General features: G+C 57.3%; 1 protein-coding gene across 4 annotated transcripts in view; it reads left to right on the top strand.

Annotated features, from left to right (window-relative positions):
* The window catches only part of LOC144732328 (uncharacterized), a 92590-nt gene that overhangs the window by 32475 nt on the left and 39217 nt on the right, over positions 1–20898 (top strand). The window contains exon 3 of one of the 4 annotated variants that reach the window (XM_078613803.1): positions 8749–8835. The exons of the other annotated variants lie outside the window; for them this stretch is intronic. The gene's annotated coding sequence lies outside the window, so the exon portion shown is untranslated. The remainder of the gene's footprint in view (positions 1–8748; positions 8836–20898) is intronic. 4 annotated transcript variants of the gene reach the window in all.

Raw genomic sequence — 20898 nt, 5'->3', positions numbered from 1 at the left:
CGCGGCTGACGTCGGCGGCGAGCTGTGTCCGAACTGGACCTGCTGCCCTCCTCCCACTGCCCCAACCGGCACTGAGCAGCGTGGTGAAGTACGGTCGAACGGCAGCAGCGCCGTTCCTGTAAGTGAGAACATTGGGACTTGGCGAGGTTTTTTTTTCTCTTTCTGGATAAATAAAGGACGTTATTCCACGAGAGGACATGCAGGTTGGAGACTTCCTATTTATGCTGGAGGAATCCGATGAGCTCGTAAGCGACGGTGGCCGGCGGTGGGGATTGGAACGAAGGAGTGGCAGCCAAAATCGGTCGAGCGCTCTCCGATTGAGCCCGACAAACACGGAGATGGAGCAATGAAATGGGCTCTCTGTGATGATGCACTCCGACGATGCGCTAAGATGCGTCACTGCCCCGCTGTGATGCGTCATGGGACCAGTGAGGGGATGGTGACAACTTGGGGGGGGAGAGGCTTTTCCGTCAGCGGTAGGACTCGGTTGAACTTCGCAGATCGATTGGGGCGAGTTCAGTTGTTGCCAACGTCCTCGCTCAAAGTCGCGGTCTCGTGGCGGCGGACGAGAGAGGACGATGGGGACGATGGGGACGATGGATCCTCAGGGCAGACGGACGGTACCGACGCACGGAATAAATGGTACCGAGCCTAAATTCTTTACCAACCTTCCCAGCCCCACCTTCCCCAACCCATATTTGTTTTTATTCTTTTTGACCGTGGTTAGCCAACGATGTTGTTGATGAGCGGACGAACAGTGAGCGGCGAGCGAGTTGAGCGTGTGTGGCGCGCGTGAGCCCGGGCCTGCCCGCGGGTTTAGCGCTCGCAAAGTAGCTTAAAGATTTATTGTGGCCAGGGCGGGTAGCCGGGGTTGGCGCGATGTAATTGGATTTGGCGGCAGACCGTGGATCAACGCTTGCTCCGTCCATCGTCGTCGTTATCGTCGTCGTCAAAGTGTCCTCTTCTTCATCGATATCTAGTCGTTTTGAAGCTGAATCGGGTTTGTAAATTCAATTTGTGTTTACTTTGTGTGGCGCATTGTCGTCGTCCCCTGCATCTTCACCGTCATGATTGTCGTCTGCGTCATCGTCGTCGTCGTCGTCATCACGGCCGTTGTTGAAAATTGAAATCTGCATCATTGTCATCGTCGTTGTCATCTGTGTCATCAGACGGCGTCATTGTTTGCATCAGCGTGCGTCAACATCACGTGTCACCATCTGCATCATCATAACGATCATCGTCACCTTCATCACTATCTTGTCACGATCAGCATCGTCTGTGTTGTCATCATCATCTGCACTTTCATCACCATCATCATCTGTTTCATCTTTATCATCATTTGCATAACATCAAATCATAATCGTCAATCATTACCATAATCAGTTTCACATCGACCAATATTATCCATAATAGGGGTTTTAGGTTAGAAGGACACATTTATATTTACGCGATACAACCCAAAAAACCTTATGGATTACCATAATCATCATCCGCATCATTTGTGTCATCTTAAATCAGTATGCGTCATCACCGACACAAATTACATCATCATCATCGTCATCCGCAACCTCTTCATCATCATTCCAAACATGGAGAAAGACAAGATACACCACTGTGTGGAAAGTAAATAGTGGTGAACCTATTCAGATATTGTTCCCAGCCATAGTAATATGGAATTTCCACTAGTAGTAGCTCACAGCCACCAATGAAGATGAACATTTTGCACTCTCTCATTTAGAGAGACCACTTTTTTTTAAATCAAAAACACTGTGGCCTTGAAAGTAAAAAGATACATAATAGGTGACGTTTCGGGCAATGAGCCTTCTTCAAAGTACACGAACGCCGTGCCGTGAGGACAGGGGCCCATTTGTGCTTGGGCACCGCCACCGCCAACCCACACCACCGATTTATCACGGTTGACTACGTACGGTGCGAAAGAAGTTCAACATACGTACCCGGAGACCCACAGACACCGAAACCCACAGAGACCCATAGATTAGCACGGTTGGCTACGTACGGTGTGAAAGAAGTTCAACACACACGCACACCTACATACAACGCAGCGTCACCAAACCATTCGTTCCATCGTACACCCGTCGCTCTGATTCGTCTTTTTAGTTTGTTGGGGAACGGCGCCTCTTTGCCTGACGCAGCGAACCCGCCGTCCTTGGAGCAAAGCGCGGGCCGCGCTGCGTCCGTCCGTCCCGCTAGGCATTGTGGGTGAATTCAATGTTGCTGATTGCCCCCCTATCCCCTGCCAGTCCCCTCCACGCTCCCAGGATTATCCCTAATTATGGATGTCAGATGGTGGGGGGGGGGCCCAAGTTTCCTCATCCGTTTAGAAATTTTAATCTTTGGCTGCATCCACGGCCGGCTTCTGTTTTGGACGTAAGTAACCAAACGAAAAGTGGTCTAATCAATGGGGGGGTTTTTTTGTTTCTTATTCTCACCGTCAAAGAAAATGTTCCTGCGGTGATGTTGTAGTTGATGTAAAATAATGAAGGCAGGCGTCCTCACGACTCGCCGTCATCGCCGAAGTCGTCTTAACATCGGGGAACGATCGTCGCCGTAACGAGAACACTTTCGTTATAAATCGCCGCTACCATCTTCATCACTCTGACTTCTCATCGCCGTGATGAATATCATCATACACAACACTATCACTCAAATTATGATGATGTTTCGGCCGTGATTGTTCATCCTCATGATCCTAGTGCTCATTCATGATCTGAATGGGCATGTTTATCGTAACATCTTCGTTGTCATCGTAATCGTCAAGTTTATCGTGACTTCCATCATTATTATCAAAATAACTTGGAATAACTCAACGTCAACATCATAATTCTTACCATCCTGCTTTATATTCATGTAGTCATCAGTCTTCACGACAATTTCACCAAGATCACGTATTTATTGTCATATTCATCATCATCCTGGAGGATATTGTGATAATTATCATGCTTTCAATTTAACACGTAAGGCTTTCGCGACCAATATTATTCATAATATAGGTTTTTGGGTCAGATCGCGTTATTTATAAATGTGTCGTAACCCTCCACCACCCGACACGGCCAAACAGTAAAAAATGTGTCACGTTTTTCAAAGGACAAATTAATTCACTTCTTTAGCCCACCGGTGTGTTGAAGAGAGAATCAACAGCATTTTAAAATTGGAGTAGTTCGACGTTTCGCTGATATTTACAATCAGCTTCATCGGGCAAGAATGGTGAAGCTCTCCTGTTGCTCCCGGTCTTAAATAGAGCAGCAGCAGAGTGACGTCATCATTTAATTGTCACATTTTCATCAAGAGAAATGGGTCCCCCCCGTAGCCTTTAACTCTGTTGGTGCAAGTGCTGTTAGCGAGCACCTATTAAGGGCACGCACGACGCGCAAAAATGTTGCGCGGCTCACAGCGCCACGCCCGGCCGCCTTTGTCTCCCTCGTCCTCATGTCTAGACTCCGCAGCAGGTAGTCATTTAGGGCCGAGTCGACCTCGTGGAGAACTCGAGATCCGTTTCAGACGTTCGTCGCCGATGTTGGCCGTCGCGAGACGGAAATCGACATCCAGGTTCCCGTCGCGCCGTGCGCTAACCGGCTACGCCGCCGCGACCTCGACGGGGTCCGTAAGCGGTGCGATCTCGGCGGCCCTCTGCCGCTCGCTCGCCGCCTTCGCGACTCCCAACACTGCGGCGGCAGCAGCTGCTGCTGTTGAGCCATGCGTCGAGAGGCCTTGGGGTACAGGAGCGGAGTTGCGGAAGCGGCGATTGGACAAGTCTGAGCAAGAAGCCGTTCGGCGACAGAGGAGAGACTCGCCCCCCCCCCCCGCCGCTACACAGGTGTTTGGCCTTGAGTTTAAAACCCGCTTTTGTTCGGGGGTGTTTTGGCTCCGAGTCGCATTTTTCTTACCCGCTATCCAACCCAGATTGAAAGCGTTATTAATGCGTTCGGTCCGTCCGTCTGGCTCGTCTGTCTCTGTAGCATTGGGGGGGGGGGGGGCAGGAGCAGGGGGTACTTCTCGGGAAGTTGATCCGACAGTAAGGCAGTTGTTGTGTAAAGATGTGTTCCTGTCCGGGACTTCTGCTATAAGACACTGAACAAATGATTTGGCGCTACTGCTGCTGCTGCTGCTTCATCACCGGTGGTGCACAAGCACAACTAACAAAGAGACTTAACTCATTGGTCGGTGGAAAATATACAATAGCAGTGGATTGACCATGGCTGCTGCTGCTGCTGATGATGAAGTGGATCTCCACGCGGCGTGTTGTCAGGCGGTAACGGCAGCTGCTGGCGGTGTGTTGGCTGTCTGGCTGGCCGTGCATGCGTGCCGTGCTTGTGCCGAGTTGATCATGCCCGGAGCACAGTGGGGGCGAGATTCTCCGTGCCGAGGCGGCAGGGGAGGCAGCGTTTGCGACTCCTTCCTGCATCCGGTCGGTCGTGGTGACTTCTCGCTCGCTCGCTCACTCCCTCTCAACCCCTTTCTCTAGCTTCCCTTCTTGCTGGACTACTCACACGCGCCCGATTGCTCGAACATCGCTCGCTCGCCCGTTCTTCGCTCGCTCACTCGTTCAGTCGTTCATTTGCGCTCTCGATTTACCCACATTCCCCCATTAGTCCATTCACCCGGTCGTTCATCGGCGGACGTGGACTTGCTCGCCAAGCGCGCTCGCTCGTCCACCCTCTTGCTCACGTGCTCAAAGCAGCTCCTCGCACAGAGCACTCGTGTTCAATTGCTCAATCACACTTTCCTTCACTCTCTTGATTACTTGCGGGCTCACCCGCGTACTTAATCGGTTGCCCGCTCGCTCATTCACTTCACCAACACAATCTTTTGCTCGTGCATTCTCACCCGCGCTCATCCATCCACAATCTCGCTCGCTCACTCACGCTCTTTCTCCCTTACCAACACACCCACCCATTCACTCGCCCACACACACACCCATTCACTCACTCACACACCCATTCACTCACCAACCCACACACCCACTCACTCACCCACAAACCCACTCAGTCACCCACACACCCACTCACTCACCCACACACCCACTCACTTGCCCACACACCCATTCACTCACTCACTCACAAACCCATTCACTCACCAACCCACACACCCACCCACTCACCCACTCACTCACCCACACACCCATTCACTCACTCGCCCACACACACACCCATTCACTCACTCACACACCCATTCACTCACCAACCCACACACCCATTCACTCACCTACACACCCACTCAGTCACCCACTCACCAAACGATGCTTTTGTCGTGCTCTGGGCGCCCTCTGACCCCCCACTGTTCCCCCCCCCCACACACGTGGCCTTCGGCAAACGCTTCCCGCCCCAGCCAACAACCGTTCACACTTCCCCCCCCTCCTCCCTCCCCCCTCCCTCCCTCCCCCCTCCTCCCTCCCCCCCTCCTCCCTCCCCCCTCCTCCCTCCCTCGCTCCTCTCGCTCACTCACCCCACTCGCCTTCCTATTCACTTACCTACTCGTCATGCTCACCCACTTACTGACCTACTCACTCACCTGCCACAACCCCCTCGCTCATACACTCACTTCCTCAGCCACTTATTCACTTTCCTCCTTATCTGCTCACCCAAGTACTCTCACCCACCTCCCACTCACCTGCTTATTCACTCACCGACTCACTCACCCAATCACTCACTAATTCACCTACTCACTCACCCCCCCCCCTCCTTCACTCATGCCTACTTATTAACCTGTCCACCTATCTGCTCACCCACTCATCCTACCATGAAATCAATCATTTGCTCGCTCACTCCCCCCCCCCCAGCACCTGACTCCCCGACTCACTCACCCACCCACTCGCTCGCTCTGTCACTCACCCTCCTGTTCGCTTCACCTACATATCGTCTCGCTCGCTCATCTTACTTTACTTACCCACCCAACCCATTCACCCACTCCTACACTCGCTCACTCCCCTTGCTACGTGTCCGCTCGCCCCATACGCCTCTCGGCCCCCCGCCTCTCTCTCTCTTGCACACTGAAGTATTTCTCGCTCCCTCGCTCTTTCCCATGCAAGCCCCCAACTGTGTCACCCACGTGGCCTTGAGTCTAACGCTTCCCGCCCCATCCAACAACCGTTCACACTTCCCCCCCCGCCCGCCGCCGCACCCCCCACCCCGAGCCACTGCCTCTTGCCTCACATCCATCCACCCACTGACCCGCTCCATTTCCTCGCTCTCAGAAACGTCCCCTTTGTGTGCCTGCGAGAGCCCCCCGCTCGATTTCGTGGCTCCGTCTCCGCGCGGCGAGCGGGGCTCTTTCCCCAAGCGCCCGCCTCCTCCGGCTGCCCCCCCTCGGCTTCGGCGGGGGTTTTGCCGATCGTTGGATTTGTTTGTGAGAGAGAGAGAGCGAGAGCGATTGGGGAGGCAGAAGGAGGAAATGCTCTTTTAAAGTTTTCGTGAGCTGCGGAGGAGAAGCCGTTGCGATGCACGGGAGGAGGAGGGGGTCTTGAGCGTGACCTTGTTTGAAAGCTGGGGGGCCCCCATACTAGAACTCGTGGGGGGCTCATTGGCGTGGGGGGGGGGGCACGATACAGCCAATGTTAAACAAATGTAGACAAACGTTGAGCGGTTAAACAGGAATGAGTGCCTTCTGCAGTACAGCGCATTGCAGTGCCTCCAACCCCTTGTGTGTGTTTGTTCAGGCTAAGGGGAGCGGTGGTGGAACGGTTAGCGCGCTGTGCTCCGAACATGGCGACACGGGTTCGATTCCCGCTCACGGCCAACATCAGTGACGATTATCTGAACCGGTCCTGGGCCTCCCCGAGGTCGACTCAGCCTCAAATGAGTACCTGGTGCGGTGTGTAAACATAGCCAGTGGGGAGACAAAGGCGGTCGGGCTTGATGCTAGCCACCCACCCCCTCGTGTGCCGTGCCGGCCTTCATAGGTGCTACTCGCTAACACGCGGGATCTTTGTCTATAGATATTTGTGAATGTCAGGGTCAAGATAGCGAGTGTGTGTTTGTGAGTGTTGTATATGGATGTTTGTGATCGGGTTGATGGATTCAGATAATCGGTGGCGATTATCTGAATCGGTCACGGGCCTCCTCCCCTAGGTCTACTCGGCCTCAAATGAGTACCCGGTGCGATGTGTAAAAAACATCGCCACTGGGGGAGACAAAGGCGGCCGGGCGTGGTGCTGGTCACCCACCCCCTCCTCGTGTGACGTCTCGGCCTTCACTCTATTCAAAGGCTACACGGGGCATCTTTGTTTTTTTGTTGTCAGGCTATGGCACCTTAATTGTACAAATGTTAAATATTGCACCAGCATTCCTTTTTTACTTGACTATAATACTTTAGAAGAGAGGGGGGTGGGGGGTTTGAATCCTTTTGCCCCCCACCCTTCGTGACGTCACGGGGCTGACTACGAGACCTGTCACAACATTCGCCATCGTCGTCGTCATCATCAGCCACGATCTATCCACTGCTTGTGAGGATTGCAGTGCCACTGTATTTTACATCATCATCGTCATCGTCGTCATCATCAGCCACGATCTATCCACTGCTTGTGAGGATTTCAGTGCCACTGTATTTTACATCATCATCATCGTCGTCGTCATCATCAGCCACGATCTATCCACTGCTTGTGAGGATTTCAGTGCCACTGTATTTTACATCATCATCGTCGTCGTCGTCATCATCAGCCACGATCTATCCACTGCTTGTGAGGATTGCAGTGCCACTGTATTTTACATCATCGTCGTCGTCGGCTGTGGTCAGTCCAGCAGTGTGGATATACCACTCGCTCGACCAATTGGCGTAGCAAAGGATCGTGATTTTATCATCAGCTACGGTCAATCCACTGCTGGATGAGGGGGGCGAGGGGGGGTGCCCTGCCCCCCCCCCCCCGTAAGCCGTCCCCTATTTATTGCGGCGCTGAGATTTCGTCGCTCCGTCTCCGCGTTTGTATAAACGGAATTCCTTCTCCGGAGCATTCCCCCTCTCACACGGACAGCGATACGATGATGAAGGCAGTCGGGTTACCACGAGATACCGAGACTCTGAGAGAGAGAGAGAGACAGAGGAGGGACCGAGAGAGGACGGACAGGGAGGGACATTGAGAAAGACAGAGACGGTGAGAGCGACAAACGGACACGTGCACAGAGATCCACCGCAGCAGAGACGCACGGTGAGAGACGCACAGTGAGAGACGCACAGTGAGAGACGCACAGTGAGAGACGCACACTGAGAGACGCACGGCGAGAGACGCACGGCGAGATACGCACGGCGAGAGACGCACGGTGAGAGACGCACGGTGAGATACGCACAGTGAGAGACGCACAGTGAGAGACGCACAGTGAGAAACGCACAGTGAGAGACGCACAGTGAGAGACGCACAGTGAGAGACGCACAGTGAGAGACGCACAGTGAGAGACGCACAGTGAGAGACGCACAGTGAGAGACGCACAGTGAGAGACGCACAGTGAGAGACGCACAGTGAGAGACGCACAGTGAGAGACGCACAGTGAGAGACGGAGTCAGGGAGGAGAAGCGCAGCCAACGCAGACGGAGAGACGGGCAGCAGTCGATGGACAGACGCACGGACAGGGACAGAAAGAGCGAAACACGGAGGGCATGAGCTGGAAAGATGGACAGAAGCACGTGGGCACAATGACCTCCTTCCCTCCGTCCCTCCCCCCTCCCTCCCTCTCTCTCTCCCCCCTCCCCTCACCCCCCCTCATCCCCCTCCTTGGCCTGGGTGCATCCTGCCCCATCCAGTAGAGGACGGGAGCGGTGAGACGAGTCTCGTGCAACCGGATCGGGCGCGGGGACGCAGGCGGTGGGGCCTGCACGGCACGGGGGTGGGTGAGTGAGCGGGCGAGCGAGCGGGCGGGCGAGCGGGCGGGCGAGCGAGCGGGCGGGTGGGTGATGGAGGGGGTGAATTAAAGGGGGTGCTTTTGGGGAGTGAGTTAAGGGATGTGAGAGTTAGTTGAATGGGTGAGCGAGTGAGTGAGTTAGGGAGCGGATGAGTTCAAGGGGTGAGTGAGTGAGTGAGCGAGCAGGTGAGAGTGAGTGAGTGAGCGAGCAGGTGAGCGTGAGTGAGCGAGCGAGCAGGTGAGCGTGAGTGAGCGAGCGAGCAATTGAGCCAGCGAGTGAGGTCGTTGGGTGGGTAGGGTTCAGAAACAGAGAGCACGAGAGAGAGAGAGAGAGTGGCAGAGAAGCGAGGAGAGGGTTGGAGTGAAGTGGCTACACACACACACGCGCGCGCACACGTACGCACGCACGCACACATACACGCACGCACAGATGAGTGATGGGGAGGCGATGGCTGAGCAAGGAGAGGTTTCTTTCTCGTAGAAGAGGGGACGGAGTTACTGACTTTGAGAGGGCAAACGAGACCGGTTGAGGGCGGCGGATCGGAAGGGAGAGACGCATGCGGACACGAGAGAAGCACTGAGAGAGAGAGAGACGGAGAGACACGCACATTTACAGATAGACACGCAGAGAGACACCCATAGAGTGAGCAGGTAGCAGTCGTAGACGTGAAGACAAGACGTGCAGCGTAGAGAGAGAGAGACAAAGGCGGAGATGTCTGGCGGGACGGAGAGAGACGCCACGTGCCACCGATGATGTGGATCATGGCTGGGAATGTTGATGGCAGGGGGTGGGTGGATGGATCGTAGCACAGTGAGCGGCGTGCGGGGGGGCATTGCACCAGCCAATCGCCCCCGCTCGCTCGCTCGCTCGGACTCGCTCGCAGATTCGCACGTGGAGATGAACACACTCGCACGACACTCGCAGATTTGCACGCACGCACACACACACGCGCACGCGAGCAGATTCGCATGCACACGCACACTAGCAGATTCACACGCACGCACTCGCGCACACACTCGTAGATTCATACGCACACACACTTGCGCACACTAGCAGATTCACACACACACACGCGCACACTCACAGATTCGCACGCACACATATTTGCGCACACTAGCAGATTCACACGCACACGCACGCACACACCCGCGCGCACGTCGACAAGGACACAGGTTCACACACGTTCACGCAAACGCACTGATACGATCACATACTGATTAACGCGCACACTCGCGCGCGCACACGCTCGCAGACTCACGCGCAACAACAACAACCGCCGCTCGTCGTGAATTGGCGGTGACGTCACCACGCCGCTCGTGCCAGGCTAGGTGCACTTTGAGGCCGTCGCGTGAAATGTCAAAGGCGCGCTGGCAGGAGGTCACGGGACAGACCCCCCCCACCCCCCCCAGGTGTCATGCGTTGATCGATTGAGGTGACTGGCAAATGCGCACCACCTGTGCTCGACCACTCTCGTTTTAGCCGCCAGGCATTGTTGTGAGCGTCGCTCCTCCGCCCTCCGCTGTTGCTGGAGGGCGACTGCCTCCAACTGCCCTGCAGCGGCGTCCTTCGCGAGCCTCCTCCACGGAGGCCGATCTTGACACCGCTGGTACCGGTCGTTGACAAATCCACTGAGCTCCACATCCTTCTGTACCGCATCGACCCATCGGTTCTCTAGCCCCTGCCGTGCCCGTGTAGCCCCACGCTGTCCTGCAAGACAGAAGCTGCTTAGGCGTGCAGTGGCTGGGCATGCGGGGCTGCATGACCCAGCCAACACAGCCTCGTCTGTCACGGGAGTTCACTGATGGGACTGTGTCCAGATTTCTCTCACACACACACACGGATACACAAAAAAACATGCCCTCTTACACAAAGGCAAAGATACCCCGTGTTGCCTACACAGACACCTGGGGCAAGTGCTCTTACACAAAAACAAAGATCCCGCCTATAGCCTTAACAGACTGTTGGGGCAAGTGCTGTTAGCGAGCATCTATGAAGGCCAGAACGACACATGAAAGGGTGGGTGACCAGCACCACGCCACATACACACAAACACAGAGACACACGCACACAAACATACTCGGACACACACAAACATAACCAGAGACACACACACACAGAAGCTGAATCGGATTGACGGAAAGGAGGAGAGATGACACACAAGGCCCAAGGAGGGGCAGCTCTCGAACCCCAAAAACGCGCTTCTCTCGCTAAGATCAAAACGAATCGACGACGACACCAACCCGCGGAGCATTTCTCTCGTCCCCCCTCCAACGTGACCCCAGCACCCCCCCCACCCCCAGGTGGAGTCCCTCGCATGCTCAAGCGTGCTCGTGCGCGTTTTCCTTGAATCGGTTAGGAACACGTGCGCACACAGACACACACACACAGACACACACACACGGGGGCCGCTGCGTCCGTCTCTCCCCCGAAACTATCTCCGCTGCACTTCTGCCCTGCAGTCAGCCGGGCCTCCCTGTGTCTCTCTAATCCCAGCGACACTGCGCATTCCTTACGCCACTGTACACGCACGCCGTGCCTCTGTACGGGAGGGATAGGCGGCTTGGCCTCTGCCTGTCTTCTTTCCCACCCGCCCCTCCCTCACCTACCTCCCTCACTCACCTCCCTCCATTCTTCACCTACCTCCCTTCCTTACCTCCCTGCCTCACTTCCTCACCTACCTCACCTCCCTCCCTCACCTCCCTCACCTCCCTCCCTCCCGTGGCCTCTCTCTGTAATGAGAATCAGACTGTATTTAAACTGGAGGAATCCGATGAGCCGTGAAGCTCTTTTTCAGAGGTGTGGCCAGTGGTTTTCGCGGACGTCCGGTGATGGTGATGTGACTCGTGGGCCCACTGTCGATCCACCTCTGGACGAAGGCTTCCCCCCATGATGCGTCGGTCGTGGAGAAATGGGGGGGGGGGGGGTGGGGGTGAGGGAGTGGGGGTTGTCTCGACCATACTTCACCACGCCGGTCAGCGTGGGTTGGTGAAGAGAGGAGAGGAAAGGGGGTTGCCCCGGGAGCTGTTCAGAACTCGTCGGCGGGAAGACGAAATCTGGTGGCATGGTTCGCGGCGCGACTCGCTAACCACTGCGTCACCACTCCAACCCTCACCGTCTCGGAGAGAGAGAGAGACACGGGAGCCAGCGCCGCCAATAATCCCGGGTTCGAGTCCTGGAGATGGGCTCGCTGGGCTGCTTTTTACGTTCCTTGAGAAAAAGGGGGAGCTGGTTCTTCATATATTAGCACGGTCGCGCTACGTACGGTGCGAAAGAAGTTCAACAAACGCGCGTCTGTACGTCGTGTTTGAAAACGAGAGGTGGTCAAACAGCTCCTCCTGGCACGCGGACTCGAGACTCGGTGAGGCTTTCTTGGGCGAAGGAATACCGCTGCTACGATCGGAGATGCGGCGATTACATCGGAGGTACAATCAGCGCTGTTGTGCCCTCTGGGTGTGAGCTGGAGGGTTTTTGGGGTGTGTCTCCCCCCGGAAGGTGATTCATAGTGGCAATGTCACAGCGCGGGGGTTCTCAACGCTACCGTCTCTCTAGAGTTCTTTGAATTCTCTCTCTCTGTGTGTCAGGGTTCATAATGGCTGTTGTGGGAAACTCCTTAGCCAGTACCACTCCCCTGATCCTCGGTTTGATTTTGCACGTGAGCACGTGTGTGCATCCAGGTGCGTGCGTGTGTACGTGGGTTTGTATACACGCTCGTGTGCGAGCAGACACACCCGCGTGTGTGTGTTTGTATTGTAAACATCGCCACCAGGGAGACAAAGGCGGCCGGGCGTGGTGTTGGCCACCCACCCCCTTCGTGTGCCGTGCCGGCCTTTGTCTCGTGGATGCATTGTTAGCGTCCGTGGGGGGAGTGGTGGCGCAACGGTTAGCGCCAAGAAACCGGCCACCCCAGTTCGATTCCCGCTCCTGACCAATGGGCATCGCATATTTGAACCCCTCTTGGTCAACTCAGCCTTAAATGAGTACCTGGCGCAGTGGTAAACATCGCCACCGGGGAGACAAAGGCGGCCCGGCGTGGTGCTGGCCACCCACCCCCTCGTAGCACCGTTCCAGCCTTCATAGGTGCTACTCGCTAACAGCGCTTGCCCCAACAGTCTGTTCAGGCTATACGGGGGAATCTTGGTCTTGGTTTATCTTTGTGCGTATGCATGAGAGCTCGCTCGCAGTACTTGTCCCAGCTATCTGTTAAGGCTATAGGGGCGTGGGGTGGGGATCTTTGCCTTCGTCCGTGCATGTACGCGAGCGAACGTGCGCGGGCCTATACGTGCGTGCGTACACGCGGCGCTCCCCGTGACGCCACGCGGGGCAGGCTTTGAGGCGGAGGAGGCGGAGGAGGAGGAGCGGTGGCGGGGGTGCCGCGTGGCTTCGCTCGGATGAGTGACCTTGTGGTCCTCGCGGCAGCTCGGCGACGTCTAAGTTTAGATCGTTCATCTCGACGCCGCAGCCGCCGCCACTGCCCGCTGCCACGGCACTTATTCTCCTCGCCGATTCAGCAGCGAGCTGCCGATAAGGGCCGGTGGAAGCGGTGGTGGTGGTGGTGAAGCGGTGGTGGTGAAGCGGGTGGTGGTGAAGTGGTGGTGGTGAAGTGGTGGTGGTGGTGGTGGTGAAGCGGTGGTGGTGGTGAAGCGGTGGTGGTGGTGAAGCGGTGGTGGTGGTGGTGAAGCGGTGGTGGTGGTGAAGCGGTGGTGGTGAAGTGGTGGCGGTGGTGGTGGTGGTGGTGAAGCGGTGGTGGTGGTGGTGGTGAAGCGGTGGTGGTGAAGTGGTGGTGGTGGTGAAGCGGTGGTGGTGGTGTAGTGGTGGTGAAGTGGTGGTGGTGGTGGTGGTGAAGTGGTGGTGGTGGTGGTGGTGAAGCGGTGGTGGTGGTGAAGCGGTGGTGGTGGTGAAGCGGTGGTGGTGGTGGTGAAGCGGTGGTGGTGGTGAAGCGGTGGTGGTGGTGAAGCGGTGGTGGTGGTGAAGCGGTGGTGGTGAAGTGGTGGTGGTGGTGGTGAAGCGGTGGTGGTGGTGGTGAAGCGGTGGTGGTGGTGGTGGTGGTGAAGCGGTGGTGGTGGTGGTGAAGCGGTGGTGGTGGTGGTGGTGGTGAAGCGGTGGTGGTGGTGGTGAAGCGGTGGTGGTGGTGAAGCGGTGGTGGTGAAGTGGTGGTGGTGGTGGTGAAGCGGTGGTGGTGAAGTGGTGGTGGTGGTGGTGAAGCGGTGGTGGTGAAGTGGTGGTGGTGGTGGTGAAGCAGTGGTGGTGGTGGTGAAGCGGTGGTGGTGGTGGTGAAGCGGTGGTGGTGGTGGTGAAGCGGTGGTGGTGGTGGTGAAGCGGTGGTGGTGGTGGTGAAGCGGTGGTGGGGGTCGTGAAGTGGTGGTGGTGAAGCGGTGGTGGTGGTGGTGAAGCGGTGGTGGTGAAGTGGTGGTGGTGGTGGTGAAGCGGTGGTGGTGGTGTAGTGGTGGTGAAGTGGTGGTGGTGGTGGTGGTGAAACGGTGGTGGTGGTGAAGCGGTGGTGGTGGTGGTGAAGCGGTGGTGGTGGTGAAGCGGTGGTGGTGGTGGTGAAGCGGTGGTGGGGGTGGTGAAGCGGTGGTGGTGGTGGTGGTGAAGTGGTGGTGGGGGTGGTGTAGCTGTCGAGCGCTCAGGCTGTGCAACTGCGCCTGGGGTAGGCCCAGTGGCGAGCGATATCAGAACCGGTCCTGGGTACTGACCCACCATCCCCACCATCCACCATCCCCACCAACCGCATCATCCCCACCAACCGCATCATCCCCACCATCCCCACCAACCCCACCATCCCCACCAACCGCATCATCCCCACCAACCGCATCATCCCCACCAACCGCATCATCCCCACCAACCGCATCATCCCCACCAACCGCATCATCCCCACCAACCGCATCATCCCCACCAACCGCATCATCCCCACCAACCGCATCATCCCCACCAACCCCACCAACCGCATCATCCCCACCAACCCCACCAACCGCATCATCCCCACCATCCCCACCAACCGCATCATCCCCACCAACCGCACCATCCCCACCAACCGCATCATCCCCACCAACCCCACCAACCGCATCATCCCCACCAACCCCACCAACCGCATCATCCCCACCATCCCCCACCAACCGCATCATCCCCACCAACCGCATCATCCCCACCAACCCCACCAACCGCATCATCCCCACCAACCCCACCAACCGCATCATCCCCACCAACCCCACCAACCGCATCATCCCCACCAACCGCACCATCCCCACCAACCCCACCAACCGCACCATCCCCACCAACCGCACCATCCCCACCAACCCCACCAACCGCACCATCCCCACCAACCGCATCATCCCCACCAACCCCCACCAACCGCACCATCCCCACCAACCGCACCATCCCCACCAACCCCACCAACTGCATCATCCCCACCAACCCCACCAACCGCACCATCCCCACCAACCGCACCATCCCCACCAACCCCACCAACCGCACCATCCCCACCAACCGCACCATCCCCACCATCCCCACCAACCGCATCATCCCCACCAACCGCACCATCCCCACCAACCCCACCAACCGCACCATCCCCACCAACCGCACCATCCCCACCAACCCCACCAACCGCACCATCCCCACCAACCGCACCATCCCCACCATCCCCACCAACCGCATCATCCCCACCAACCCCACCAACCGCACCATCCCCACCAACCCCACCAACCGCACCATCCCCACCAACCCCACCAACCGCATTATCCCCACCAACCCCACCAACCGCATCATCCCCACCAACCCCACCAACCGCACCATCCCCACCATCCCCACCAACCGCATCATCCCCACCAACCCCACCAACCGCACCATCCCCACCAACCCCACCAACCGCACCATCCCCACCAACCCCACCAACCGCACCATCCCCACCAACCCCACCAACCGCATCATCCCCACCAACCGCACCATCCCCACCATCCCCACCAACCGCACCATCCCCACCATCCCCACCATCCCCACCAACCGCACCATCCCCACCAACCCCACCAACCGCATCATCCCCACCAACCGCACCATCCCCACCAACCCCACCAACCGCACCATCCCCACCAACCCCACCAACCGCATCATCCCCACCAACCCCACCAACCGCACCATCCCCACCAACCCCACCAACCGCACCATCCCCACCATCCCCACCAACCCCACCAACCGCACCATCCCCACCATCCCCACCAACCCCACCAACCGCACCATCCCCACCATCCCCACCATCCCCACCAACCCCACCAACCGCACCATCCCCACCAACCCCACCAACCGCATCATCCCCACCAACCGCACCATCCCCACCAACCCCACCAACCGCATCATCCCCACCAACCGCATCATCCCCACCAACCCCACCAACCGCATCATCCCCACCAACCGCACCATCCCCACCAACCCCACCAACCGCATCATCCCCACCAACCGCATCATCCCCACCAACCCCACCAACCGCACCATCCCCACCAACCGCACCATCCCCACCAACCCCACCAACCGCATCATCCCCACCAACCGCATCATCCCCACCAACCCCACCAACCGCATCATCCCCACCAACCGCACCATCCCCACCAACCCCACCAACCGCACCATCCCCACCAACCCCACCAACCGCACCATCCCCACCAACCCCACCAACCGCACCATCCCCACCAACCGCACCAACCCCACCAACCGCATCATCCCCACCATCCCCACCATCCCCACCAACCCCACCAACCGCACCATCCCCACCAACCCCACCAACCGCACCATCCCCACCAACCCCACCAACCGCACCATCCCCACCAACCGCACCATCCCCACCAACCCCACCAACCGCACCATCCCCACCAACCCCACCAACCGCATCATCCCCACCAACCGCATCATCCCCACCAACCCCACCATCCCCAGCATCACCACTTTCCCCACTATCCCCCACCAGGTGATATGCAGGTTCTGACGTCACTCACAACTGATGTTGACCTCGGCCAGGTGACGAATTCAGATGACGGGCACCATAGCGCAATGCGCTAACCACTGCACCACGGCCGGAGCTATAATAACATCAATCACGTCCTTCGTTTACCCAGAACTCGTCGAATTCGTCAATAACACCGTGGCCTTAAAAGGAAACATGTAAATGATAGATGACGTTTGGGGCAGTGGCCCTCCTTCACGACACAGGTCCGTTGCCTGAAACGTCGCCTGTCTTCAGGCAACGACGCCGCGTTGATCGAGGGACGTGTCGAGTTTTGTTTGTTGTTGTCGTTGTTTGCGCATCGCACTGCCAGCGTGGCAGCGTCGCCACCCAATTGGTTTTATTTACCTTGGAAAGTCTCGCCGAGTCTCGAGACTCGACTCATCATCGGGGGGGGGGGGGGGGCAGGGGGTTGCCGCTACACTTTGGGATGTTTGGCCATGAATTCCCTCGGCGAGCCGTTTGGCTTCGCTTCGCGTGGAAGCAAACCCGGGGTGATGCCCGCTCGGCACGCGGGCAACGCTCGGCACAACTCCGCACGGACGGACGTCGATGCCGTACGACGTCGCCCGGCCACGGCGACGACCGTGCGCCGATCCCGCTCGTTTGCCGCACTGCCTAAACACCCCCCCCCCCCCCACGTCGGCGACTGTGACAGGCCTAGCCATTGAGGACGGAACCGCGCGCGTACGTGGGAACCACACGCGTGTGCTCGCGCGCGCGCCACCGCCGCCGCGCGCCGTGTGTTTGTGTAGAGAGCGCGCGAGAGGGAGCGACAACGCAGCAAGGGCGCCTGCAGCCGTCAACAAAAACGCGAAATAAATATGGGCGCACGGGGCGGGGGGGGGGCCGCGCGACGTCACAGGGAGGCCCAGTGTGCCCTGCGCGAGGCCGCGGCCGTCGGCTCGCGCGCTCGCTGCACACAAGTGGGTTTGTGCGCCGCTGTGCGGGCGGCCGGCACCGCAAGGGGAGAGAGGGTGGCGGGCTGTGTGAGTGTGCGAGTGTGCGAGTGTGCGTGTGTGCGTGTGTTGGCACAGTAGAGGGTACAGCCGGTGCATCCGCCGGTCATCCGAGTCGGCCAACCCATGGCACCTGGGTCTGTCCCGAGACCTCCTCCTGTCAGCGAGCCTTCGACACCTCACGTGGCCTCAGAGGGCGGCATCTGGCCTGGCACGGGCGCACGTGGTCACATCACCGTCACTTCGTGGCAAAGGGCGGGTATTGGTGCGTGTGCGAGAGTGTGTGTGTGTAGCGGTTAGCGCGCTGCGCTATGAACCTGGCGACCCGGGTTCGATTCCCACTCACGGTCAACACCAATGACGATTATCTGAACCGGTCCTGGGCCTCCCCTAGGTCGACTCAGCCTCAAATGAGTACCTGGTGCGATCTGTAAACATCGTCATTAGGGAGACAAAGGCGGCCGGGCGTGGTGTTGGCCACCCACCCCCTCGTGTGCCGAGCCGGCCTTCATAGGTGCTCGCTAACAGCACTTGCCCCTACAGTCTGTTAAGGCTAAATGGGGGATCTTTGTCTTTGTGTAGAGGGAGCGGCTAACACCGGTGACGATTATCTGAACCGGTCATGGGCCTCCCCTAGGTCGACTCAGCCTCAAATGAGTACCTGGTGCGGAAACATCGCCACTGGGGAGACAAAGGCGGCCGCGCATGATGCTTTTAGCTACTCGCTAACGACACTTGCCCCAACAGTCCGTTTGAAGGTTCTATGCGGGAATCCTTGTCTTTGCGTGCGTGCATGTGCGTGTACACGCATGTGTTCACATGCATTTCAATGTGGGAGCATTGCACGTGTGCAGCACATGTGTATGTGTTATGCATGTGTGCGTGCGCGTGTGCAAGTGGGTTGTGTGTGTGTAGTGGGGAGTGGTAATGTCGCGGTTACAGAACTACGCTACCCGACTTGGATTACCGCTCACGACCAATAACACCGGCAAATGTTTGAACCGGTTTTGGGCCTCCCCTAGGTCGGCTCGGCATCAAATGAGTACCTGGTGCGGTGTGTAAACATCGCCGCTGGGGAGACAGAGGCGGCTGGGCGTGGTGCTGGCCACCCACTCCCTCGTGCGCCGTGCCGGCCTTCATAGGTGCTGCTCGCTAACAGCACTTGCCCCAACAGCCTGTTAAGGCTACACGGGGGATCTTTGTCTTTGAGTGTCTCTGAACGGGGTGGGTGGCCAGCACCACGCCCGGCTGTCTTTGTTTTTGTTGTGTGTGGAGCAGCGTCATAATAGGTCGCCGGTTTATAAAATAGCGATTCAATCGAGTCCCATTAGTCGCGTGCCTTTTCACTGCGCCAACGAGGTTGTTGATTGATGCAGACAGTACAGCAAGTAGGACCCCACATCGCAGAGTTGGGTATGATCTAACCCCCTTCCCCCCCCGCAAATGTGTGGATTTTTGTCCGTGCACTTTCGATTTCCTTCCTCTGCTAACAAGAATGTCTACATCCAGTGCCCGGATGAGAGCTTCCCCATGCTGTGTGAGTTTTGCTCGGAGTCGGGGAGGGGGGGTAGGGGGTTATTTGACCATACTTCACCACACTGGGCAACATGGGTTGATGTCAGCAGAGAGCACGGACGTGAGAGCATAGGAGTACAGTAAAGCCATGGAGTTTTTCTTGTTTTATCTGCACTGGTCCCTGCTACCCAAACAGCCTCTGCAAACCTGGCTGGACCCAAGATCCAGGGACGATCTTGGCTCCATCCTGCTGAGGTCTGACGAGACACCAAGTGCATTCTGGGTGATTTTAACAGGGCATGCAGGCGCTCCCAGAAAACGGATTGGCCTCAACGTCTCCCCAAATCCAGGACCACCTTGGTAGTAATGAGGTCTTGAGGCTCTTGTTGAGGCAGTCGCGGGCAAGGTGAAGATAGAGGCGCAAGCCCTGCAATTACTTGCTCGGGCCACTGCTGGCGGAAGGGGGCAGGGGTGCTCACACTCCGAGTAAGCTGCGGAAGATAAACGTTGGCCTCCTCTTCAATGCTGGCCAGTTCACGTGTTGGAGAAAGTGGTGGAAATTCCACGTTGCTGTGACGGGAGGCGAGTCTATCCATGGGACGACGACTGTCGACTCGGCCTTGGAGCGACGACGATGACGACGATGACGACGATGACGACGACGGGCCAAGTCAACAGCACCCCCTCACCTCACCCCCCCCATCTAACCAGGATGTGAACCTGCAACCTTCCGATCGCGAACCGCTCGCTCTACCGCTGAGCCACCACCAGGCTGGATTTATACTCGCAAGACAAAAGACAAAGATCACCCGTATAGGCTCAACAGACTGTTGGGGCAAGTGCTGTTAGCGAGCACCTGTGAAGGCCGGCACGGCACACGGAGAGGGAGTGGGTGGCCAGCACCACACCCCAGTGGCGATGTTTACTACGCACCACACCAGGTATTGATTTGAGGCTGAGTCGATTTTGGGGAGGCCCAGGACCAGTGACAATATTTTCACTGGCGTTGGCCGTGACCGGGAATTGAACTCGGATCGCCGAGTTAGTAGCGCAGCACACTAACTAATCACTGCTGGTCGGTAATACATTTGCTGCTGCTGCTGATGATAGTGACGACATGACAATGATGATGATGATCATGTGGATGATACGAATGCCACTGATGCCGCTGTTACTAATAATGACACGACCTACCACTGCTCATGTCGAGTAAAAATACATCTGATGATGATGATGACGACGATGGTGATCATGCTGATGATTTTGACGCCAATGTTACCACTGCAGTCCACGATGACTGATAATTCATTCCCATGCTGATGACGTTAACAACAGCGCGTGATCATCACGACGATGACGGTGATGATGATGATGACGACCACCACGATGGCAGTAACGAAGAGGTGGCACGGCTCGTCGGTAGCGCAGCCGCCCACTCGTTGCAGAGATTTGCGGTTCGAATCCAGCGGCCGCCCTGGTTAATGCTGCGTTGCGGTATTCACCGTAATCGGATTTATAAAAAAGATTTCTCCTGGAGGAATCCGACGAGCCATATCAAGGTATTTTCTTTACAGATGTCCAGTAGGGGTA

This window comes from Lampetra planeri, chromosome 42, assembly GCF_965212315.1.
Source record: "Lampetra planeri chromosome 42, kcLamPlan1.2.h2, whole genome shotgun sequence".
Taxonomy (NCBI): Eukaryota; Metazoa; Chordata; class Hyperoartia; order Petromyzontiformes; family Petromyzontidae; genus Lampetra; species Lampetra planeri.
This window is presented reverse-complemented; position numbering and strand designations above follow the sequence as displayed.